The sequence below is a fragment of the Monodon monoceros genome, unplaced genomic scaffold (assembly GCF_005190385.1).
Source record: "Monodon monoceros isolate NGI ecotype Baffin Bay Population unplaced genomic scaffold, NGI_Narwhal_1 Super_Scaffold_5, whole genome shotgun sequence".
Classification (NCBI taxonomy): Eukaryota; Metazoa; Chordata; class Mammalia; order Artiodactyla; family Monodontidae; genus Monodon; species Monodon monoceros.
Genome location: NW_021703782.1, coordinates 27,273,722 through 27,300,640, shown reverse-complemented (window position 1 = coordinate 27,300,640; position 26,919 = coordinate 27,273,722).

The following is a 26,919-nucleotide window of genomic DNA, read 5'->3' as shown; positions in this document are numbered from 1 at the left end:
ACAAACATTTACTGAGCCACTATTTTTCTGTGTCAGGCACTATACCAAGAGGCAGGCACTAGGCTGGGAATACAACAGGAAAGGAAACACTTATAGCCTCAGAACCCTGAATCTAGGGCAAGAGATAGCTACCCTGAAAAATAATTACCAAATGACACTTTTTTTCACAGATGTGGGAATAAAATGCTGTAGTTTCTCAGAGCAAGGAAATGTCACTTGACCTGGGGAAAGATGGGGAAGGTTTTACAAAGGAGGGGATGCTTGAGCTGAGTCTTGAGGACCTGGGGCATGGAGCTAGCTTGAGAGAAGGCTCAAAGTAGACTAGGGCTGGATTATAAAGAGTTTCATATGCCAGATTTAAGAGGATGGATTTTCTGAAGGGAAACAGGGAGCCAGTAATAGTTTTAAAGCATTTGACTGATATGATTCAATTTATAAACAAAAATGTTTAATCCAGTTCTGTTTAAGATAACAAAACATTAGAAAAAAACCCAACTGATCGTAATTAGAGGGTATGTTCAGTAAATCACTGAGTATCTATACAATAAAATAACATGTCTCCCCTCCACAAAAAATGTGATAGTGCACTTATATTCATTAGCATAAAAAGAATTCTTGTTGGAATTTACTGAATTATTTTTTACATCTACTACTGTAATACTTTCTCCTAAACTCAGATTTTAAATTCTGACTTTGAATATTTTTCAAGATTGCCTAATAAAAGTCCTGTGCAAAATAAGAGTCTAAAATAAAAGGACTAATAGGAAACTCCAGATCAAAATCTTCTAAGTCCATACCTAGGGTCATTCTTTGAGCCTTACACTGATGGTCATAAAAAGATACAATTTTTCCTTCCTTTTCCCAAATTTCGGCCCCAGGTGATGTCCCTGAGATTTCGGTCTGTACTGCCATCCTGTGGTCACAGCCTTTTGCTCCTCAGTGTTCAGTATTCTGCCCCCTGCTCACAGAAACCTCCTTCCCACCCCAATCAGAGATGCTTATGGGAGGCCTGGCTGAGCTGACAGCCAGGCATCTCTGTCACTCCATCATCTACTGTTCTACTCAAACCAACATGGTAACAAGGAAGAAAGAGTTCCTCTGCTCTTACCTGGCAAGTCAGCTATTCCTTTCCAGCTGCGATTCTCATACAGCATTTTGCTGGCGGTTAGATTCTATCATAATCTAGATTCTTCATTCACAGCTAACATATTCCCTTTACGGGTTGGACTAGAGAAACTGAAAAATGATGAGAGTTTGTGTACTATTCCAAGTGGGTTAGAACTAGTACAAAGATAGAACAGAATGTAAACTTCAGAACAAGATTCCAGTATATGTAAGAATTTAGTAATACACTCTAAGGAAAAGAAATATATAAGTAGTGTATTTACAAATGAGGTACCATCCCAAAGGTAACGCAAATATATATCCCATGCTGTACAGTTTTTGCACAGTCACATTCAAAGAAAAAATACTTAATTTAATACACTTTGCAGAACGAAAGAAGTTTTACTATAGATTTTCTTAAAGAAATTCATCCTTAGAAAACTTCCCAAACATCTTCTCTAGAAGTGTTTCCCCTTCCCAAAGTTCAATGCTCATAGTAGCTACCAAATATCTCTCCTTCCTGTCAGCCATGCAGCTTCCTCATTGCGTCTGCATTCTCTTCTTTAGCAGCTCTGTTCCCTTCTACCCTGTACCACAATGGGCTACATCACTGGCCACTAGGACTTCTGTTTTCCCCTGGCCCCTATCCTAGACCTCTCTGGGACAACCAGAGCCCAGAATTTCTATACTTCTTTATCATCCCTTGCTCCCTGTGGACAAAAGCACATGGCCATCCTTTGGAAATGGAGCCGTTTTCTCACATCAATGAAAAATCCATGGGCATTTGGGGAAATAGAATTCTCTACCTTGTTAACAAATCAGAAAGGAAGGGCTATTCAGTAATTGATGGCTGACACTACTAGCTAACTATTTGTGGAAAACGGTTAAACTTTCTACCTCACACCAAAATACATTCCAGATGGTGTGAAGAGTTAAATGTGTAAAATAAAAACCTAAATGAGCTAGAAAAATACAGGTGGATATTCATCTAGTCACATAAAAATCATAAAACTAAAGACCTCGTCTATCACTTCATAAAAATACAAAATTCTGCATGTCATAAAATGCCACAGAAATGTTTAGAAATGAAAAGAACATTTGCAGCAGTTACGACAGATCAATGTTTCTTCTCACTAACTTCTAAAAACTACTCTTACAAATCAACGTGAAGAGACAAGCACGTCACCAGGAAATGGACAAAAATTGTAAACCGACAATTCACAGAAGTCTGGAAAGCCAATAAATATTGGGGAAAAAAAATGTCCAGGCTTCATAAGTTAACAACCCTTTGAAGGGATGGTCTTGCTCTGGTAGAAGGGGTGGCTTGAAGAGGCAAGGAAAGCTATGGCTTATGGCCAGTGAGTTGGGTGATAACCAAATCTGTCCTGCTGACATTGGATGCTGACTTGGACCCAGGAAGTTGTGAGAACAGGTTTCTGGAGGTGTATCCTTGAAGGCTTTTTCCTTCTGAGGCTTTGGAAGCTGAGTATGTATCAGAACAACCGCCTTGACCATTGCTGCTGCTGCAAAATGCCTCTGCTCAAGCACTCCGAGCAGCTCCCCGAAGATTTTCTGGCTCCAGCCTTCCACCTCACCAGCACAGGCATCTCCTCCCCTCCTGTATCCCACAGCTTCTGTGGGACAAAGTCTACTGTGGCCTGAGGTCTCAGCTCCTCTTGTCCCTGGGCAAGCAGTGACACAGAGGATTCCTGGCCTGCCCCACCACCAGCAGCTGCCCACCTCTGCAGCCTCTCAGTTCTGCTGGAGCCCCTCATTGTGCCTGAGTAATGGCAGTCCACCCCAAAGAATCACTCTTGATAGGAACAAAGCAACGGGACACGCTTCAGGACTCTGACCTGCATTAGCTCTTTGGACAGGCCTCTTGAGCCAGCCGGGTCCATCCAGTGCCCTTCCCTGCACTGACCGTCTTTTCCCATACAACATCTGATATGCAAAAGGGGAGGGACCTGGAGAATGAGGATGGTCTTGGATCTCCAGCCACTACCAGCAGGCGGGATGCTCCAGCTTTCAGGGTGAATGGGTGATGTTAGCTGAACCTCAAACACTCTAAAGATTTCCCCCACAAGATATTATCTTGTTGCCTAAATTAATAAGGAACTGAAATTGGCAACTTATTTGGCATTCAGAGCCATTTGGTCCTTGTAAAGGAAAATCTCTGTTTTCCTTTACACTGTACACAATACTCTGAAGACTTCTGCATTCCAGATAAGTGAGGTTTTCCCCCACGCTAAGCAATTCTGTTGTCCTACAATTTAACCCAATACTTCTGATACAATCTACCAGCTTGTTGTCCTACACCAGCTTGTTGTCCTACAATTTAACCCAATACTTCTGATACAATCTACCTGGAGATGGCATCAGATCCCACAGGTTAAGGGCTCAGTTGCACAAGACAGCTCCCATCCCACTTCAGATGCTAATCCCAAGTCCAGGTTGTCACCTGTGCTTCTGACTGACTGGCTATAAATCAGAGGTTTCCATGACCGCTCCCCCCCCCTCGCCCCCCACCCCCCGCCTTCGGTTTCATTAATTTGCTAGGGAAGCTTACAGGACTCAGGAAAATATTTATTAACTAGATTATTGGAACAGCCAGATGGAAGACATGCACAGGGCAAGGTATGTGGGAAAGGGTCCAAAGCTTCCTTGCCATCTCTGGGTTACCACTCTCCCTGAATCTCCACATGTTCGCCAACCCAGAAGCTCTTCGAATTTGGGGGTTTTTATTGAGGTTTCCATACATAGGCATGATTGATTAAAACATCAGCTATTGGTGGTTGAATTCGATCTCTAGCTCCTCTCCCTACCCTGGAGGTGGAAAATGGGACTGAAAGTTCAATTCCTGTAATTTAGGGATCCCCAACCCCCGGGCCTCGGACTGGCACCAGTCTGCAGCCTGTTAGGAACCGGGCCGCACAGAAGGAGGTGAGCCGTGGGAGAGCGAGGGAAGCTTCATCCGCCGCTCCCCGTGGCTCCCGTTACCGCCTGACCCATCCCCCCACCCCCGCGCCGGTCCGTGGAAAAATTGTCTTCCACGAAACCGGGCCCTGGTGCCAAAAAGGTTGGGGACCGCTGCTCTAATGATTGTTGCTTGCCCTGACCACCAGCCTCCCACTTAGGTTACCTAGGGCCTTTGCAGTAGTCACCTCATTAACAGAAACGTGAATGTCGTTGAAAGGGGGGTCTACAAGTACCTGGACACCCCTTTCACCATTATTGCTCTGAAGCAATTTCAGGAACTGAGGACAAAAGTTCAAATATTATAACAAAAGATTCTCCAATTGTTCTTGTCTCTTAGGAAATGCCAAGAGTTTTAGGAGCTGTGAGCCAGGAATGGCACAAAGACCAAATACATATTTCTTATTATAAGTCACAATATCACGGTGCTGCAAGCGAGCTTCTGTGTGCGTGAGTGTGTATGAGTTTGTGTGTGTGTGTGTTTCCTAATAATTAACAGGATTCTGAGGTTCACGTTTATTTGTTCACCTCTCTATGCGGACTGTTGGATTGTTTTTTTCCCTTATAGCTAACTCTAGGTGGATTTGTGCAATTTCTAGAATGATAAGAAAGTGTGAATTCATGGAATTTGTTCAGTCTTTCAGATACCTACAAATTAAAGTCAAAAGTCAGCCTTGTTACCCATGAAATCTGCTTCTATATTTACAGATAGCTTTTGCCTGCTAAATCCTTATATCATTTCATGGCAATTCATCTCTATCCACTGGGCTGCATTTTAATGCTTCTATTGCTAATTAGCACAAATGGTAGTCATTCTAGCTTTTGCTCTGTATCCTAGAAGAAGATTTTGCCATTGTCCACGGTAAATGAAGTGATGTTTTCTCCTTTCATTAGCCATGAAAAGAAAATACATGTTGTTTCTAATAAAACAGATGTTGAAGCTATATAATTGAAAATGCTTGTAGCAATTTAGGAAGTATATTACATAAAAACGTTTTTAGCTCTGGTTACAAAATGATCTTAAATTGAGTCTATAGGGGCCCAAAATGACAACAATTCCTTGGGGTCTATGAAAACTCCCTCTGGTCTTGAGAAACCTCCTTGGCTGTAGGCTGAAACTGGCCCCTGGATGAACCAAACCTTCCCAAAGGCTATAGATATCCCGGGGGGCGCTCATTTGGGGCATTACTATGACCATCACGTTTGATCTGATGCTTTTGGTATCTCACTGGTAACTCGCATCCCCTTTGCACTCAGCTTTCTCCACTGCACCAATTGCACCTGTGGCTCTGCCTGAGGGTTTCCTCAGCTGCAAGAAAGTGCTCTTTGCGCATTGCAACCCATGTGATGTCCCCTAGGTTAACATGAATTTCTTGATCTATCAAACATACAGGTGACTTTAAATTCCATGTCAATGAGTAGAAGAACCTCATAATTACAGCTAGTTTCAGATCCCCACAGCTAACAGAGCTGAATTAGGTGAACATGAAAAAGAACACTCAATGGTCACAACCAAGACAGGTCTCGGACATGACCCCCTGAACTCTTGTCTCCTCCCCGCCAAATTCTCTGCTCCCCCTGGAGCTCTTCCATCCCAGTAAAGAGCAACCCAGCGCTCATTGCACAGCTCCACCCTGGGTATCTCTCTTGACTCCTTCTTTCCTTCACACACTCTGTGGGATTTATCACTGAGTCCTGCTGCCTCCATCATCAAAATACATCAGCAGTCCAACCACATCTCATCACCACCTCTGCTGAACTCTGGTCGAAGTCACCATCATCTCTACCTGGATCATTGCAGGAGCCTCCTACTGGCCTCCCTGCTTGCACCCTCAGCCCTCTGTGGTCCAAGACAGGCATCGGCAAGCTTTTTCTGTAAAGAGCCGAATGGTAGATAGTTTAGGCTTTGCCAGTTTTACAGCTCCTGTCACAATTATTCAACTTTGCCCTTGTAGCATGTAAATAGCCACAGATAATACACAAGCAAATGGACACTGAAATTTGCATTTCACGTGCCGCAAAATATTACTCTTTTTTGACTTTTTTCAAATGTTTCAAAATATAAAAACCATTCTTATCTCTTAGGCTGTACAAAAACAGGTGGAGGACCAGATTTGTCCCACAGGTTTGCTGACCTCCTGTGATCTAATTACGTAACGACAGCCCAATCCGTACGACCTGCCAGATCATGTCCTTCCTCAACAAGTAGCCCTCCCTGCGCTTCTCACCTCCCTGAGCTCAACAGGAGACACCCATCACTGGCACAAGGCCATCGACCCTACTCCTTCTTCAGCACCCTTCCCTGCCTCTTCCCCTCTTGTCACTTCTCTCCACCCCCTCTTGGTTCTCAGGCACTCTGAGAATGCTCCTCCCTCAAAGCTGGGGCACTTTCAGAACAGCCCTTGAATTCCCTTTCCCTAAAGGTCTGCATGCATCCCTGCCTCACCTCCCTTGAGTCTCTGCTCAGGTGTCACCTTCTTAAGGTGAGGCCTCCCCCAGCCACTATATTTAAACACGCACACCAACTCCTATTCCAGGTGGCATCCTTGTCCCCTTCCTTGTTTTCTTGTGCCCATGGCACTCACCACATTTTGACCTACTGTGTATTTTTCCTGTTTCTTAACTGTCAGATTCCCTGCACCACTCCCCCAAACACTAGAATGAAAGTTCCATGAGGCTAGAGGTTTTACGTCCCCCAGAAAAGTGTCTGATATGTAGGCACTCCATGAAGCCTTGTTAAATGAATGAATGAGTGGATGCGTGAATAAGTGGATGAATGAGTGAATAGTTCCCCTTCTGCTATTCTTTGATTGGAAATGAGTACATGCACTGCTGAATGTCTCAGTTTAAACAGCGTGGAAATGTTCAGTTCAGCCAATTAACTCTCCACTGGGGTTCAGACCCGTCTGAGACCCGAAGAAGCACACTGCCGTCTCCTAAGATCTGCTCTTCCAGGTGTGATATTAGTCATGGCGACCGAGAGAAATAAACATCGTCTCACCATCGGTGGTATATTCGACTCCAAGAACAGGACCAATTATTTAATACTCTCCTCTGCACACTAATATCATTTTCAGTAATAATCATTCCTCATCCAGGTTTTCTTAATTTGTTCTTTAGTTCTAAAACTATAATTTTAAAAGAACAATGAATTTCAATTTAAAGGTATGATTCAGGCTCAGTAAATTATTTCATGTATAAAGTAAAATCTACAGTTAATGAAAAGACATTACTCCTCACAGTTTGTACCAGGAGTTGTAAATTTTAAACACGAAACTCCAAGTGATCAGCTGGAGTAACGTAATTAAGGTAAAAAGTTCTGGCCCTTCATCGTTATAATCGCAGGCTTACCACCGTTTGCTGAAGGTCTGCTGCTTATACGCAGGAATATGCAATCGCGTGGGGGCCACACACGTGAGCTTCTCTGGACAGGATGCTGCCCAAAGGATCGTTGAAGGAAAGACGAGGGCTGAGCCCACATGTGTTGGAGGTCTGCTGTGTAGCTGGGCGTGCTGCAAAGTGACCTCAGGTACAATATAATGTTATCAAAGGATGAGCGCTAACAATGTGCTGATTTGAAGCTTTCATCTATATTATTAAAGCGCAATGGTAATCACAGCAATAGCTTAGAAAGACCTTCCAAATTTCCCCCTTCCCCCTACGCCAGGAGGAGTATTTTATCACTGGCGATGTTTAGAATGCTAGCACATGGCGAAAATAAAAAGCCAACTAGAACGGTGGTGGGTTCTATGGTTGTTTTTAATTTCTCTCAAGCAATCTATCCCATTGTGTGCTGGGCTGGACCACTCCCACCGCCGCACCCTTGATACGCTACTGCTTATCATTTCTCCCTGTTTGGGTAAAATCTCTAATCCTCAGTTGTCACAAACAGCTACCAAAGGCACATAGCGTGTTCCTGCATGCCTCAGCTTCACACTGCCGTGCTGGTCCGTCTAGTAAGGACTGAAAAGGACCTAAGAGAGAATCTACTTAAAACCTTTCATTTTACAATGAAAAATGTTATTTACGTGATGTTTAAAAAATTTTCAAATGCTTTCACTTATTTTGTTTCTCAACCAAACCTTTTAAGTGGGCAGGATAAGCATTATTGCTGATTTGGAAGAGGGACATTTGAGGCTCTGGAAGTTAAAGGACAAGCCCAAGGTTACACAACCTAGTAAATCCAAAGTCTAGTCTTAAACCCTCAAGGGCCTGTAGGGCCTATTTTGCTTTTTATAATTATGTTGAATTCAAGGTCATTTGTTTATACAATCAGGATTAGAAATCATTACTCTTAGGGAACTCTGAGCTACAATTTCAAAATGTACAGTGTAGCTGTGGAAACTGCAGTTTTTTGCAGGAAGCAGCTAGGTTTGATACATACTTGTGTTTCCAGGGCACATATGGGCACTGGGTAAATGTTTGTTTCATGGAGGAATGAAATCTTAGGAGAGCCTCAATACCCAGTGCGGACCAGTCCACGCTGAACCCTAGTGGGGCTGGTGGTCATGATGGGATGACTCGAAGATCATGTCAACAAAAAGCAGTGTAAAGACCTATGTGCTTTTATTCTTTTTTTATTTTTATCTTTTATAAATGTATTTATTATGTTTATTTATTTATTTTTGGCTGTGTTGGATCTTCATTGCCGCACGCAGGCTTTCTCTAGTTGTGGCGAGCGGAGGCTACTCTTCGTTGCGGTGCATGGGCTTCTCGTTGCTGTGGCTTCTCAGGTCGTGTAGCACGGGCTCTAGGTGTGCGGGCTTCAGTAGTTGTGGCACCTGGGCTCAGTAGTTGTGGCTCATAGGCTCTAGAGCACAGGCTCAGTAGTTGTGGCGCACAGGCTTAATTGCTCCACGGCATGTGGGCTCTTTATGGACCAGGGCTCGAACCCGTGTCCTCTGCATTGGCAGGCGGATTCTTAACAAACGGGCCACCAGGGAAGCCCGAACTGTGCGCTTTTAAAGAAGAAAAACCTGAAAACAGCCCCTAAAGCTATCCGTAATAGTAATAATTGCCATTTTTGAGTGCCTTCCACGGACAGGCCGTTTCCCTTCCACACTGTGGAAAACCCTGCCAAGTTGTGATCAGTGTGTACAAACATGTTCTGCTTACAACTGAGGCTGTGTGTGCACTGTTAGGATAACGTCTGGAGGTCAGGATGCTAAGCTAGATGGGTTGGGTGATGAAGGGGAGAGTGGGGGGCACCAACCATGTGGGTCACATGATGAGGTGCAGGGCGAAGGTGCCAAGGAAAGTGTTGTGTTTACTGAAACCCATCGAGAGAAGGATGAGTATATACAATGGTGCTATCAGGGCAGTGAGCAACTCTGCTCACTGGGTGGGCAGTGACAGGGTGGGCAGTCAAGGGAAGACTATAGCAACTATGAAAAATTATTTTTCCATCTTTCCAGGTTGTGCCCTTTTTAAAAGTGCTGCCAACCTGTTAATTCTTTTGGATGTGCCAAAAAAAAGTATAGTCTTCCCAGATGTGCTGCAGATAAAGACAGGTCGAGAATGACCTCGTTGGGTATTTCACACATGTAGTTTGTAATTCTTACAATGACTCTACAGATACGAACTCTCATGGGGTTTAAGAGCTCACTCCAGTTCGCAGTGTGGGTGGCTGGGAATTGTATTCAGTTTAGGTAAGTCTCCAAAACCCATGTGTTTCCCTCCTTGCCTGTCCCCTCACACCTATGGGACAGGCTGTCTTGGGAAGAAGAAAGTGGTAGCATTTTGAACGGCAAAACTTAGACCAGTGGCGGGCTTCAGGGAGGCAGCTCTCCAGACAACCTAAGGGGAGGAGTGCTCTGACAAGCAGAGCTGCCCACGAGTGGCATGGGCCGCCGAAAAGGCTGCAGGATCCTCAGACGGGCAGAGTCCAAGCAGAGGCATGGGGACCCGCGCGGTCAGGATCTCCCCGAAGAGGGCATTCGGAGGGTCTGTCAGCCTGCCCCTGGGACGGAGAGTCAAGATCTTAACACGGAGACTGATCAGGCCACTGCCAAGGTCAGGCCACAAACCATGTGCCGCTCACACATGGGCTAACTCAGCTGCCCCTAGAGGAGTATTCCAGGCAAATATGACGGGGACCCAATGAATATCAGACCCAATGACACAGGCCAAAGATGGTCAGTCCTTATTGCCCTAGCTGGTAACGGAAGTCATGAAACAGAGAAGGGAGTTGGAGGAATGAAGGCCAATGGGGATGAGGAAGGAGACGGCCACGGGCACTGTGCCGGAGGGTGTGGTGTCCCTGATTTTGGCCAAAGAGGAGTCAGAGAGACTGTAGGTCATCTTGGGCGGAGACGGGCAGCCCCGCCACCCTGTCACCTACGGAAGGCTGGAGCAGCGTCCTGCCACGTGGTGCTAGGCGATACCGGAGCAGAAACAGCCGGGTCAGAGGGGCGGGGTTGAAATCCGGCTCTGCAGTGAAACCTCCGGAGATACAGGACTTTAAGCTCTCAGTTTCCTCGACTGTGAAAGGGGTTCTGCCTCCTTCGGGACAATCAAGAGGGAGTGTTTGCAACATGCTTAACGGGAGGTCTACCTCCCACTGAGCCATCACTAAACAGCAGCTGTTATTATTATTTTCATTATTGTTGTTTTGAGTTTCGGACTTTCAAAAGCCTATTCTATAAAGCCCATTATCCAAATACATTCCAACTCTTCAACTCATTTTTGGAATCAGGGAATGGGAAATGATTTGTAGTCAGACAACATCCTGGAAAGTACTTTGGGAAACAGTCTTCCTTGTTCAGGCTGAGATCCTCTGTAAAACGGGCACGATAACACATTTTAGCACATGGTGCCCGTCCCATAGAGAATCCTCAAAAACGTCAGCAATTATCTTCATTTTTTTAACTAATCACATCATCATCGTAGCTTCTTTTTAACTTTTGGAGCGTGAAGTTAGCTTTGTTTTGTTTTTCAAATTTACTATCAAGAATTGGCTGGTTCTTGGTTTACTCACTGATTACCATTTTTCCCAATGAGACAATCTAATCAGAATTTGGTTACTTAACTAATAAATATTTCCGAGGGTCTATCTGACCCTGCTTTAGTATTGTGAACGCACTCCTGTTCTTATTAGGGTAGTGCATGCATGGCTCTTCAGTTCATTTATATTTAACACAAAATATAAATGGGGATGGTTTTGCCCCCAAGCCGTATCTGGAGGCAGTTTTGTTTGTTACAACTGAAGTTGGGGTTGCTACTGGCATCTCATGGGGGAAGGTAAGGGACGCTGTTAAACATCCTAAAGTGCAACGGCCAGGCCTCCACAACAGGCATATCCAGCCTCAAACGTCAGTAGTGTCGAGGCTGAGAAACCCTGGTCCGACATCTATCTTTCCTACTCCCTTTGCCTGAGAAATGCCAAGAGGACCAGGGGCAGATGACTTTGTGGTGCATTGCACCAGGCACTGTTTTTGAGAAAAGTTGTGAGGACTTGCAAAGCCTTTTTTTTTTAGCAAAGAGCAAAATCACAGATAGCCAAAGCACTAAGAGCATGCCCTCCTGCCGGCTAGGTGTCCCCCTCTGGCTTCCCTGCCCTGGCCAGGCTGTGAGCATTGCCTCAGCCAGAGCAACATTTTCAGTGTGGATCAAACCTCCTAAGGAATCCGTAGAACATGAGCACTGGGGACTGTTTGCCCAAGACTAGGAGGGGGAAGGGATTGTGTCTGGGGGGCTGATGATGCTGAACTTTCAACCCTTCTTAGCCATGTTTGCTGGCCAGAAAGCAAAGCCAGCTGTATTTGGACAGCACTTTATACAAACAGACAACACAGACTGTTATCTCCTAAACTGGAGGCTTTCTACAATGTCTTCTCATGTGGGCACTGGACTCAGGCGGGAAGACCACCCACAGGCAAGCACGCAGCACCTCCCGGGGAGGCCCTCTAATCGCTCACCGTTCTCACCACCTGTCCTGGGCTGTGTTATCAGATGTGAAGGAGCCAGCTAATAACCGTTTATAAGCTATAAATGGAAGTGGCTATGGCAGGGAGCTGATAAACATTTTGAGGGCAAATTATTTGTGTGGCTGACTGTCATTTGCACCCCTCTCAACTGCTTAAAAGGACGTGTTTCAGGTTACAGGATGTCTAAATGGCTGTGTGCAGGGAGGATGCCTATTGCAGTGCTGTGTCTGTGGTCTCGATCCAGGCCACAGATAATGACAACAGCCCGGGATATTTTCAGCCTTCCTGGGCACCAGGTCTTTTTTCTTAACCCTGTTTGGGGGTGAAAAGGAAATTCCAAAGCTAGAACCCCTTAAAGTATCTCATGTGCTTCGAAATCTCAAATCTCAGGGTGGGGCTGAAATGCATGGACAGAGTTGTTTAGGAAGTGAGCTTTTACACACTCCATTACTTTGGGTTGGGTTTTGTTTCATTTCTGCTAAAAGAACGGCAAGGATGGGAATGCTGTATGTAAATGGACATCTGACTGTCTGAGGCAGTTACAGCCCTGAATTGTGTTTGTAGGGCTTAGCACAAAAGAAGCGTTTCAGCAACGCAATACGGTCACAGTCGAGCCACTATCGTGCCTTGGGTTGGTGGGTTGGTAGCTATTGGATTAAAGGGCTGAAGGGGGAGTTTTGGAAATGAAAATGGTGTGAGGAATAGGGAAGAACGGCCCTGGACATTTAAATAACAAAGTGACACCCTGTTTTTTCACCAGGGGCATGGGAGAGTGGGCAGAACTTGCTGCCCAAGCCCAATTTCTACTTTTATCTTCCCAGGGGAGCCACAGACTAGAGTCTGTGTGTGACCAGAGTTTCCAGAGGCTCTGAGCCACTAGTGCAGGACCTGGGGATCGCTAATTTCATGCTGTCTTAGGATGTGGGAAGGGTGCCAGGGGGCTGCCTGCAGAGCTGGGTTCCAGACCCCTCTGCTCTTGCTGGGCTGGGGTATCTTCAGCAAGTGTCTTACCTTCTCTGCACCCATGTGTTTATTTGCCACAAGGGATGCTTATGGCTGAGGGTGCTGCTGGAAGCTACAGAAGTTTGACTAGAAACCATCTTCAGGGGATCCACAATTGGGCTGGAGAGAACACCTTTTACGGAGAGATCGTCAACCGTCCAAGGCCACAGAGAACTGGCAGCAGTGCCCCAGGGGAAAAAGGAGAGCAGGGAGACCCTAAGGAGGGGGTCTGGCTTGCATTGGCCTCCAGGGGTGGTTGGGTTCGGTCGGGGACTGAGGGAGGGAATGCCATGACCAGAGGCGCAGTGGAGGGCATCCACGCTGTCCTTCAAAGGCACAGTTTATCTGTCCCAAAGGAGCAGACTGGAGCCTCGCAGGTTGACATTAGGGAAACAAGTTAGGGCGACATTGTGAAAGCAGAGGTCAGTCTTTTCCTGGTAACACCTGAGCAGGAAGGGCTGGAAAGCAGTGATCTGAGGCAGGTGGGTCTCGTGAAAAGGTAAGACACCTGAGGGAGAGACAGCGCCAGCCCAGCATCAGGGGTGGGCAGCTCACAGGCAGCTGGAAAGGAGAGACAGGGAGGGAAGAGACCGCAGAGAAATAGCCCGCTGGACTCAGGAGGAGAGCTAGCAAGACCCTGCTGGGGGTGAGGCTGAGCCTGAGTCACCAGGAAAGTGACATACCTTCCACAGAAACTAGCACATCCTAGAGACTGAAAGGAGAGCTTTGTTTCCTACACTTTGAATTTGGAGGCAAAGCATCCAAGTAGAAACACCCCGCAGGTAGTTGGAAATACAGACCTGGAGTTGGAAAGGGTGCGTTTGCTTCTCTAGATCCCAACTCGGTTGTTATCACTTCAAGGGCAGCAGTGCCATCCCAGGACAGTGGACATTATATTGGGCAACAACTATGTACTGAATTATTACCAGCTGAAGACATGTTCTTGTCAGGCCACAGCCCTACAAAAGCAGGATTATGATGATTGTTATGCTCAGAAACAAAGGTTCAGAGAAGTTAAGAAATTTATCCAAGTTCACACAGCTTGTAAGCGGCTGAATTGGGATTCACACTCAGGTCTGGCTGATGGAAAAGGCCATACTCTCCCCATTCTCCCTCATGACCCCCTTGACTTCTTAATGCTGGAACTCTTTCATGTGGAACTTCTGCATCTCTACAACTAATGCAATGCCTTGGGCACAATGGTTAATTTTTTGATATGTGTTAAATATTAATCTTTCTTTCTGCTACCACATTTCTTACAAATAAATATCAAAATTTTATTAGTCCACGAGTTTGAAAAATAAAACAAAAACAAGACCAAAAGAATCTTGGCCTCTTTCTCTTAAAAGCATCCAGTTTAGAGACATCAAATTAATCACAGTTATTTGCTGAGTCAAAAATTATACACTCCCTTTTTCTTTTTTTGCAAAATGAAGGAAATATCTGAAAGGCAAAGGAGACAATATAAATTTATCCTTAACTTTATTACAAAGTATTTATCTAGAAGTTTTTGTTAATAAAATTCTTTGGCAAAACTTTAATAATTTTCTAAAAGTAAAACTTAGACGCATCTCTTGCAGGTAGCTATCAGGCCATATTCATCCATATCCATGTTAAAATATCATTTATATATTTGGGGAAGGAAAGTACACAGATTGTGAAAGGTCTCACAGTAACTAGAAGTTGGAATGTAAGATGAGTATTTACCACTTCTACTCTTAAAGTCATGCCAAAGCCAGGCTACCTCCCATATAGTTTCAAGGAAAAATGAAATCAGAAACCTAGCTATGGTGATTTTTACTGCATTGAAGTTTTTGCCAAATCTGGGTTCTTAAAGGAACCAGAGTGTTTTGGGAGGGACCTTGCATTTTTTTCAACTGTCACCTGGAGCACTTAGCTGGGATCCTCTACTGTACGATGAGTTTGCCTCAACCCTTCCTGCCCTCTTCTTTAATTTAAATCAGAGTAAACAGTATATGAGAGTATGTTACAGTATATATTCTCTACTGACTACATGTTTCTTCCTCCATAACCCACTGGCAGGCAGGAAGTGGACAGTCTTCATCAATTTCCTGGAGAATTAGCATTTTCTGTCAGGTTGCATTGCTTTTTCACCCAAGGAATTTCTGAACACCGGAGAGAAACCCTAGGCAAAGTGGCCCATTGGTGGTTTGGTGAAACCATTGTTTCTGTGTTAATGATCCTTTTACTCCATGAGCCTAATCATAAAAATCTATATGTCCACAGAGGTCTAAAGCAAATTAAGTTAAACTGTAGAGAAATGGGAAAACATTACTTTTCCATTTTGTTTTATTTCATTTTTAAATCAAAATGATTACACTTTTTCATATGGTTGTTACAGACAAGGCTTTATGCCTCTGTGCACCAGCAAGAAAAAAAAAAGCGAGAGAAAAACAATGAAAAATGTTTGTTTGGATAATCCCAGGGAAAAAGTTGTGGAGCTTCATTTTATTTTTCAGCCTATGTATTAAGCTATAGGAGTCCATTGTAGAAGCAATACGCACTATTTCTTAGACAAAGAAAAATTAATAATTGATTTTGATGCTGAAATCAAAATCTACTTTGTAATCTTCAGTCCCGGAATGGTGGCAAAACGAAAAAACTGAGCATGTGCAGGCCAACATCCCCACACTGCCCTCTGGTGGTGGCCTGCCTCTTGGCAACTTTGCATTGATAACTAGGGGTCAGGCAGCTGGGAGCCTTTTGGGCAGTCGAGGTTTGACTGCTGTGAAGAAGGAGGTCATTGCAAATATTTTACAGTTTTATCTTTTTGTGTGTACTTCACCTTTATCACATGTCCTAGTTTTCAGTCATCTCCTGTTCACCTCCCCACTGGCCTGCTAGCTACTTGGTGACAGGACACTGTCATCTTCGTCTTGTGCACCCACTTAATAGAACCCAGTGCCTGTTGAATGCATGTTAAATGTGTGAAGAAAGGGATACCTCATTAAACTAGAGTGTGGCTGATTTTCCCCACCTCCCCCGCAAAGAAGGGGACTGTGCTGTTCTTCCTTGTATTTACCATGTGCCCACAGAACTGAGCTGGAGTGAGGGCACGTGATTATTGGGGACCTGACACGTGGGCACCTGCATCTTGGGGACCTAGAGCTTGGGCAGCCGCATCCTGAGGAGCTAGTGTGTGGGCATTGTGCATCTTGGGGCCCACTTTAGATTCAGCCTCAGACCCTGGCCTGGCTACGTAGCTGACATCTCTCTCCATCACTGATACAGCTGAAGTGATAGAGCCAGCAGGGCTCAGACACAACATTTGGAACACCAATTTTCTCTTCTCATTTCAAATGCAGGGATACTACAGTGCAAATGTGGAAAAGACATAACAACTGTTAACAACAGTTTGACCTCCATAGCCTGTTCACAGTGTTACCAACCTCTTAGAAACAGTACTTCCTGATGAAATAACTTGGTCCATTTTTTTTTTTTCTTTCTTCTTTCTGCTCTTCTTTCTGCCTTTTCTGAAGGGCAAATCACTTCACAGGGCCTCATCTATGAAATTAGAGCATTGATTAGCTAGAGCCTTCCAGCTCAGATATTTCCTTAATTCTAGTCTCTTATAACTTTTCTTTATTTTAATTGAATTCATTAAAATTAAAAAGTGACAACTTAGACATGTTTATCTCTTTGCAGAGAGCTCCCTACTCTGCACTGCTTGTCCCTTTTTCCCACCAGAATCTCTAACCAGTCCATCCTTGACACTTGCCTTCACTGGAGATGGCCTTTATAAAGATGGGCTTCTGCTATTTAGATCTTTTAAAGAAAGCTCACATGTAGAAAAATGTTCATAGTAGCATTGTTCATATTTACCCAAAGCTGCAATCAACCTGGATGTTACTATATATATTCAGCCATGAAAATGAGTGGGCTACACAGAGGCATATGAATGTGTGGTGTGATGACATGCCTGCTCAAATACCCAGGATTGGGGAGTTGAACAAAACATACAACAACAAGAAGATAGGGCGAACACTTTACATTGTAGATTTCCATTTTTTCTTAAATGGGAAATTTTGCAGACTCACACATGAGAGGAACCTGAATTGACATCTCAGGGCAGAGCTTCTCACAGTGTCATTGCAAAGCCTGTCAGGATCATCTGAGGGCCTTGTCAGAAACAAAGATGCCTGGCTCCACGTTGGCTGTCCTGCATCACAATCTCCTGGTGGGACTGGGGAAGCATAATAAAGTCCCCAGCTGATTCTCATGCACAGTAAACTATGAAAACTTGTTCTAAAGCTTGGTTAAATCTCAAGGAGGATGGTTCTTCGTTAACCTCCGAGGTTTCTTACTGTCTCAAACATCACCAATGTCCCCTGACAGTCTAAGGCAAGGACCAAGCCCAGTAACATTCAGAATTGAGGGGGACACATGGCACCCCCATTTTCATGGGCTGTTTGAGAATCAGATTTATGAAGACCAGTTGGCCAAAGAGAGAGTACCAAGCAACCCAAGACCCCTGAGCAGATTTTAGCCAAGATTTTGGGGGTCAGAGAGAGACCAAGAATGCCACTCTTATATTAAGAAAAAGCCAGTAAGCCAGGGGATGTGGTTGCATATTTATGATGGGGTTAACATATACTGAGCAAAAGACAAATAACAATAATCAAGCTTAGTTGGGGTGCTTTTTTCCCTCCCTTTGAAGACATTTAAACTCAGTCCAAAAGCTGACCTCAAGTTCCTATTTTATTATTCTAAGCCATACCATTAGCTACAGGAAATAATCCTGTTGGTTGGAGGAAATACTTAAGGAGCAGTTTTCTTTAGTCTTTGCCAAGTATGTGATGTAGTGGGGAAGCTAAATGCAAGGCACGCTTTATGTTCACCTGGTATTAACATGTGAAATAATTGATTCATCCTTTTAGAGATGGAGACATCTTCTGGATCAAAATCATAAAATGAGTGACTAGGTCTTTATGGTCCATGACAAGGGGGGCAGATTAAGGCATAAACTGGATAATTTTAGGTAAAGGGGAAATAGCGGCTTTGTTTCCTCTACAATCCCTATGGTTTTGGTGTCGACCCACCCTCTCTTGGTCATTATGAAAGTAAGATTCACTTCAGAATATCTCCCTGAATTTGATTAATTGATGGATTGAGTTGTCCTTGGTTACTGTACATTGCTTTACATAGCAGTTAAGAGTATGGACTCTGGGGCTTCCCTGGTGGCGCAGTAGTTGAGAGTCCGCCGCCGATGCAGGGGACGCGGGTTCATGCCCCGGTCCGGGAAGATCCCACATGCCATGGAGCGGCTGGACCCGTGAGCCATGGCTGCTGAGCCTGTGCTCCGCAACGGGAGAGACCACAACAGTGAGAGCCCCGCATACCGCAAAAAAAAAAAAAAAAAAAAAAAAAAAAAGAGTATGGACTCTGGAGTCCACTGACTAGAATCAAATCCCAGCTCTGCTACTTAGAAGTGGGGTGATCTGGGTTGGGTAACCAACTGTCCTGATTTGCCAGGGACCAAGAAGTTTGCTGAGATATGGCACATTCGGTGCTGAAACCAGGCAAGTCCCAGGCAAACTGGGACAGGCTGGCCATCCTAGACCTGGAGCAAGTTATTTCACCTTTCTATGACTTCAGTTTCCTCATCCGTGAAGTGGAGGTGCTAGCACAGCAGCCCACCCTGTGGAGTGGTTGGGGAATTGCTGGAGGCAATCAGCACTTGGAACTGTGCCGGGTGCACAGCAAGCACCAGTGTGTTTTGTCACTTTTAACTAAAAATGCCCTGTTCCACCTCCTCCCGGCACAGAGAGCTAATGTGGTATGATGACGGATCTAGACCGGGACCCAGACCACGCACATCACTTATGGATATTGTGAACCTTCCTTCGCTGTGTGGTTGGCTGGTTGAGATGCTCACAAAACAGGTATTTGTTATCTTCCACGCAGTAACAGGCATGACATTTGGGGCCTGAATATCCCCTGTGCTTCTCTGGGTGACTGTGACTCCACTCGTAGGGTGTTGTGACCACACACTCGCCTGTGAGCCATGAAAGCAGGAGGCCATGGCTCGTTTCAGGAAGCAGGCAAGATGGTCACTGCCCCAGGGCGTGGACTGAGATGGGAGAGGAGTGGGGACCAGGGCTTGGGGGAGGGGAGATCAAGCTTGGACTTGGAACCTTGAGGGGTCAGGGACCTTAAAGACCAGCTGGATGTAGGAGTCACATCAGAGAAGGAGAAGAGGCCAGGTCTGTTCTCTGATTTCCTCAAAAGTTCATGGGAAAAAATGAAAAGGATGGCAGGAAGGGCAATCAATAAGGAAAAGCAGGTTGAGGAAATATATACCTGCATGGGCCAGTTTACAGTAAATATTCTATTCATTCAACACATATTTATTGAACACCTACTATGCACCAGGTGCCATGGGCCGCCTGCACTAGTGGTGTGTCTCTGAACACAACAGGCAGCGGCCTTCTATCCTAGTAGGGCCACCCCTTCTTTCAACATGTGGTTACTGAGCACCTACTATGTGCTGTGCAGTGTTCTAGGCACTTGCCTTGTGACATTCACAGATTAATAAACAAACACATATATAGGAAAACATCAGGGTAACGAGAGAGAATAATAACAGCTAATGCTCATTGAATACCTGGTCAGCAGAGCATTGACCAGCCCAAGATGTCAGTAGAGCTGGGGTGGAGAAGCTCTGCTCTAGAATGCCTGGGGAGACAGCAACATCAGGCAGGGGTAACAGAAGCCTCTGTGATCTTCTGTATTTGAGCTGAGTCCATGACCAGAAAGGCATCAGCTATGCACACACCTGGGAATAGCCCATGCAAAGGCCCTGAGAAGGACAGGCCCAGGCTTGTGCAGGGAAGCCAGCAGGCTGGGAGTGAGGGAGCGAGGAGATGAATGAGAGGGATGAGGGTAGAACAGGTAGGGAGTTGCAGCTGAAGTAAGGGGCCTGGAATTTATGCTAAGCACAACCAGAAGCCACTGGAAGGCCCAAAATTGTGAGATTATATGAGCCTTTTTAATCTTCTTTTTGCTTATCTGTATTTTATGACTCTTATGGGCTGAAAATGCCCCCCCCCCCAAACTCATATGTTGACGTCCAAACCCCAGGACCACAGAACATGACTATATTTGGAGATGGGGCCTTTAGAGAGGTGATTAAGTTAAAATGAGGTCATAGGATGGGCCCCAATCCAGTAGGACTGCTGTCCTTATAAGAAGAAGAGATTAGGACACAGACATTTGCATGGAGGGAAGACCATGTGAAGACACAGGAGGAGACAGTCATCTCCAAGCCAAGGAACGAGGCCTCAGAAGAAACCAATCCTGCTGACGCTTGGATCTCGGACTTCTAGCCTCCAGAACTGTAAGAAATGAATTTCTGTTGTTTAAGCCACCCAGTCTGTGGTACTTTGTTATGGCAGTCCAGGTAAACGAACACAATGACTATGCTTCAGTGAGAGAAAAATGTGTACACAAACACATAATTAAAGAAAAAAAACAGTAAAATTTCTTTAAAAAGAATAGCTAAAGGAGACCTTATCAACATGTTTGAGACTCCAAGTAGAAATGAAAGCTTTCTTCAAAAACTAGCTGTAAGGATAAGAGGAGAAATAAATTTAAAGAAACATGGGTACCTTAAGAATAGAAGTAGGAGGTGTCAGTGGCATCCTCCCCTAAAATGCCAGATGCCCTAATCTTGTGGTGGAGGCCACACAATCTCAGGACGTCCAGCCTTCCAGGGATTCAATTTGGTGAGAAGCACACAGGGCTGTGGGGAATGCATTGTAGCCACCACCTGCCTCCCTCTGATGAGTTTTGTAAAACTGCTTTGGAAAAGTCAGTTGAGTTTACAAAGAGCATTCAAGGTTGTGAGAGGGATGGCATCGCAGCAAAAAGGAAGGAAGGAAGGGAGGGAGGGAGGGAGGGAGGGAGGCAAGGGAGACAAAAGACATAAGTGATTAGCAGACAGTGTTTAGCTGTCTGTGTTTAGCAGACAGAGTTTCAAAATGGCCACTATGGTTGGATGCCAAAATAGAAAAGGAAGGTTTTAAAGAAAACATATAATAAAATATGCAAAATGCACTGAAGAGGAGGGGCCAGGAGGTGTATGTCAGCACATCTTACTTTTCATTTGGATGCTTTCAGAAGAGTGTTAGTTTGTAGACCACAGACATAACACCATTCAGTGTATCTGTATGTCCCATTGTGAATGGAACGTGACACAGACCACAGCCATCCCCCAGTTCCATACCCTATCCATCGTGGAATTGCCTTATTTAGATCTCAGAAGGAAAGCTCAACTGTATCTTATTCTTTGCAATGCAATTTGACTTGCATAGACCGGGCTGGAACAGGGCTGTTAGAATACTCTTTATTGAGAATCATCCATTATCACCATTTATCTGAGAGCTTGTGAGAAACCGTCCTCTCAGCAAATGCCCCATAGCAGTGAACACTGGCCAAGTGTTTCCACTGATCTTCCCTGTTCGGGCCTCACTTCTCAGTGTCACAAATGCTTCCGGTTCCAAATCCCCTGGAATGAGAACTTCCCCTCCCCAAGTCTCAGTGGGTTTGGTAGGTGCTGGGTCTGGCTGGGGCTAGGAGATTTGAAATGGAGTTGTAAACAGTAGGGTAAGTGAGAGCTGTGTGATCATGCGGACCCTACTGTGGACCCATTGCGGACCCTCCAAGGGAGGATGAGTGATGGGGATCTCCTTGGTGAACTTCACTAAGAGAAGAGAAACCTAGAGGAGCAGAGGAGAGAGAGAATGAAAGAGCACCCTAGTGTTCACAACTAAGGGAATTACAGGGTGGAAATGGGCTGTATTGTCACTTAGTAGAAAACAGTGCCAGGAACCAAGGCAGCAAGAATCAGAGAAATCCTGAACGCGGAGTCCAGGGTCCTCGGGGTAGGCTGACTTTGAGGACGGCTCACAACGATTGTCGCCTCCTGGTAGACACACCCTGATGCCATCCTTGCCCTGGGCACAGGCTGGGTCTGCTGACTTGCTCTATGTTTGGGTTACAAAATTGCAACCTCCATCCTCCTGGCACACACTCTCTCTCACCGGCTTTGATGAAGAAGTCGCCACGTTGGAGAGGCCCACGTAGCAAGGGTCTGCGGGCGGCCTCTGGGCAACAGCCGGTAAGGAGCTGAGGCTCTCACTCTATCAGCCCTGAAGGAACTGAGCCCTGCGGACAAGCACCAGTGAACTTGGACGTGGATCCTGCCTCAGTTGAACCTCTGTTACAGGTTTGCAGGTGAGTGGAACCAATACCTCCATCACAGCCTGTACATGACCCTGAAGGAGAGGACCCCTCTAACCCATGCCCATGCCTGACCCACAAGAACTGCGAGATTTGAAAAGTCGTTGTTTTAAGCTACTAAATGTTGGGATAGATTATCATGCAGTTAGAGATAACCAATACAGCCCCCAGCTGAGACTGGTGTGCCCTCACACAAGACCCCCAGTCAGAGGCGAGCCTGGTGCCACCCTCATCCACTGCACAAGCTGGAGGAGGGGGACTCTAACCTTGAATGTCCCTTCCAGGTCTGAAGTGTGAGAGAACATGTTGGCATTCCCACATTGGTATTTGACATTAGCTGTACTTCTGTGCAAGAGCCTTGGCCTTCCTTGCCATTGCAGACCCAGGCTCGGAGCGTCCAGGTAAGCTCTGATGCCCAGAGCTGGACATTGAAACACTTCGTAAATGCCGTGAACCATTCTTAAGTCTCCTGAAATTTGTAGACTCAAACTACTGGAGGCAGAGGCATTTCATGAATCCTTCTCGAAATAACCTTTTTCCCTTGCTCTACTTTTTCTGTCATTCTCTAACACTTACCACCTTCTAATACATTTTGTAATTTACTGATTTATTATGTTTATTGCTTATTGTCTGTCTCTACTGACCTACAGGTATTTGAAAGAAACACAGCCAGACGGGGATCTTTGTTTTATTCACTGATGCATTCCAAGGGCCTAAAACAGCACTTGACACACATCATGTGTTCAGTTAATAATTGCTCAATGAACGATTGCCTTTTTGGAGGTGAGGTGGGGTGTGTGAGGGGGGGGGGGAAGGTATTAGGATACAGGTCACAATAAACTTTGAACTATGCTGTCATATATTTTATAAATTACTAAATGGCCACTTTGGGCCTTAAGTACCAATATTATGCCCTAAACATAGAGATTCCCGAGACCTGACCCCAACACAAGTTATTGCTTCTCACAGAACTTGGGACATGTGGAGTCCCTGACCAATCAATCCTACAGCAGCCTCTGCTGGGATCCCAAATTCCTCCGCCACCCTCCCCCTTACCCCAGGCTGCCTACGCACATTATAATTCTTATATGTGAATTAAGATATAAAAAAGTTGCAAAGCACTGGTCGAGTTAATCAACCTGAGCTATGAAGTTCAAAATAGACCAGTTGTGAATATTAGTCTGTTGATAATTATATGCTGAATTGGACACAATTGTTTTCCTGCCTAGGGTTTATTCTCCCTTCTTTTAATCATATAGTCCATATTTTTCTAGAAAAGCTCTTACTTCTCTGCTCTTAAATCTCTGACCACCTTCATGTCTGGATCCAGCGCTGGGCACCTGCCCCAGGCCTGGAGGAATGAACCAACAGCCCTCATGTCCCAGTGACTGGTCCAGATTCCTGTATGTGATCCAAGTCCAGCTCATAAGACTCAAATAGGGGATGCTTGTTTAAACTGTTATGACAGAGACTTCTTTTTCTGGGGTTTCAGGGAGGATGAAGAATAAACCTGAACCTCCTAGCATCTGCCCCCAGTTGTGAGCCTGCCTAATAAAAGAGCCAACATGGAGGAGAGCTGAACTGAGAGGGAAAGAATGAGGCTAAGTTCTGATAGCATCAGTGGAGTGCCTGGATCCAGCTATGCCTGAAGATAGATAAACTTTTCAGTTACATAATTCAATAAATTCCCATTTTCTTATTAATACTGGTTTGAATTGAAAGTGTCCTGACTAATCAAATAATACATAGAGGAGATAGCACACAAGCCAGCCCATCTCATCTTCTTTCTCCTTGAAGCAAGACAACAAAAAGATGTTAATGTGCATATTATAGATGATTAAGTTAATAGTCCTGTATCTACAGCAGCATTTTGAATGATACAAGTTCTCTGTGATTCCATAGAAGTGGAACATTTGGGGCAGTGATGCTTCTGACTGTTATCCCACCGACAGGACTCACCAAGATGCCAATTCATCTAGTATTTTTAAAAATTGTGCCACTTTGTAAACCTCTAAAACCTAAAGTCTGAGGGTCCTGTTTGGTTACCTGCCTCAGCTTGCCCAACGTCTTTAAGATAGCGACAAGGTCATCACCAATTCTCGGTTTCTCAATCAGATATATAAAAGTGAGCTGTGGGGTGGCTTCTTTAGCGCAAATGCAAAGTATGAGCAGTGAATGGCTCCACTCCCAGTAAGCATATAAAACTTGGGTTTTACTAGTTGCGAGCATACAGTACAGTGTGTTCGTACTCTGCCACTGCAGGCCATGGCAGACATAGCCACATGCAAGCCTAGATCTGAATGACAGTAAAGTGTAAAGTCTGCTCAGGCGGCTGCAGTGGTGGTTCTCTGCCCTGGGGAACCGCGCGGTGTGTGGTCCAGGAGCTCTCCAATTACACAGCCCCACCCCCATTCCGACAAGTCCCCAGGGGGCAAATGCTCTGTAAAGCTTCCCGGGGAATCCCCTGTGACTTCCCCCCTACCCTTCGCCAGGCTGAGAATCAAAGCTCTGAACTGCCTTCCAGTCTGTTGAGAAGTCCCATCTCCCAGGATCTGGTCAGTTGAAGCACTGGACTTAATCTATAAATACCTTATCTTCAAAAAGAAAATATTTTCATGATTATCTAAGTAAGCAATATGTTTATTATAGAAGATTAAAAAATACCAGAGGGTATAAAGAAGAAAAACAATCCATGAATACCCTTGCTAGAACCGCTGTATCATAACCTGGGCGCTTGTCAGCAATGCCCTACTCCAGAACTCCTGAGTCAGAATCTGTATTTTCACCAGACCCCAGTGGGTTCTTTGCTTATTCAAATTTGAGAAACCTTGAGCTAGCTAATCCCAGAACAACTTTTGAGTGTATTTCCTTGTAGTCTCCTATACGTTTACTAAAGCTGGGATAAATATTAAATGATCAATATTGCAGCCGCCAACTTTTGTTTTTATTTATTTTATTTTTTTTTTGCGATACGCAGGCCTTTCACTGTTGTGGCCTCTCCCGTTGCGGAGCACAGGCTCCGGACGCGCAGGCTCAGCGGCCATGGCTCACGGGCCCAGCCGCTCCGCGGCCTGTGGGATCTTCCCGGACCGGGGCACGAACCCATGTCCCCTGCATCGGCAGGCGGACTCTCGACCACTGCACCACCAGGGAAGCCCAGTCGCCAACTTTTAAAAGGTTATTTTAATTTTATTTTAATATTATTCGGAGGTTCAGTTTGTGTCCTGATTTTCTCTTTTAATTGCGTACTCTATCCACCATCACTTCTAGTTGTTTTGGAGGCTTTCTTAAAACCTCGTTTCTTCATTCTTGGGTGAAGAATAAAATGGCAGGCAGCACACGAAGGGTTAATGTCTACTCATTGCTGTCATACCCACCCAAAGACCCCACAGCCACCGCCTGCCAAGCCCAGATTTTGCAATATTTGCCATGCGCTTGAATCGTGTTGAAAGATGGACTGAACGGAGATTTCTTTTTGTTTGCACGTACTTGTGTGTGTGTGTGTGTGTGTGTTTCTCTGTGCACAGTCTCCATGTGTGGCCTCCTCCGGGTGAAAGCGCAGTGTTCCCACTGTTGCTTATCCTGAAGGCTTTCCAAACCTCCCTCCCGCCGACAGCCGGTGTGGGGTGGGGAACACCTCTAAGGAGAGAAAGGACAGTGAGCCGCACAGATTTCTCAGTCCATTCCCGCTCAAGGCAGGCAGCCGAGGGAGCCCCCCTTCTTAAAGACCTCTTTTAAACCCATTTCTTTTTAGATACATAGTTTTGGAAGGTGCCCAAAGGACTGGCGACCATGTCCCACCCTTCTCCAACAGCGCTGGGGATACAGAAGAGGTGGCTGCTGCCGCTTGCCCAGAGGAAGGAAGGGCTGAGCAATCCTGGGGCCTTCGGGGCCTGGAAGCCAGTGTCAGGGGGATCAGGGTGAGTGGTGCTTTGCAATGGCCGAAGGGCCGAGACAGACCCCTCAGCCACAAGGAGGGCGAGGGGAGTGTGGAAGTACTGTCCACCACTCCCCAGGGACCATCACCTCACTCAATTATTCCCCCAGCAAGAATCATTTGATATCTCGGTCGTCTCTCTCTCTTTTTCACACACGTTCTGGGAGCTGTTTCTTCCCCAGCTCTGTCCCCGCTCACATCTTCACCCCATGTCCTGCCCTGATCTGCTGTTCTGGGCCTCGCCCCTTTCCTTTCTCTGTAACAGGAGTCTGATTTTACGAGGGCTCTTTGGCGGGCTAGGCCTGTCATGTTTCCACGTTTCCCGGTGGGTCCAGAAAGTGGGCCAGCCACGCTGAGCAGCTGCTCTGAAAACAGCACAACACCTCTCACCACCACTGTCTCCCACGGAGCTGAGCCCTCCTCCCACTTCCATCCGCAGGTTCCCTGGGGGCCTCTGGGCACACTCTTCCTGGCAGACGTGGTTGTCGCCACAAGCATGTCAGTCATCCTGAGCATCGGGCCCTGCTTGAATTCTCCAGCAAGCCCAGGCCACAAAGCCTTTTGTTTGCAGCCTTGTCATCCTTCCCCCATTCCCATAAACCCGTGGTCCAGGGAAAACACCCAGTACAAAAGCTTCCTGTTTGCATCTGGTAAATTTTCCACTAAAACTTTCAGCACCCAGGTGAATGGGTTCTGGATCCGAACTCTCTGAAT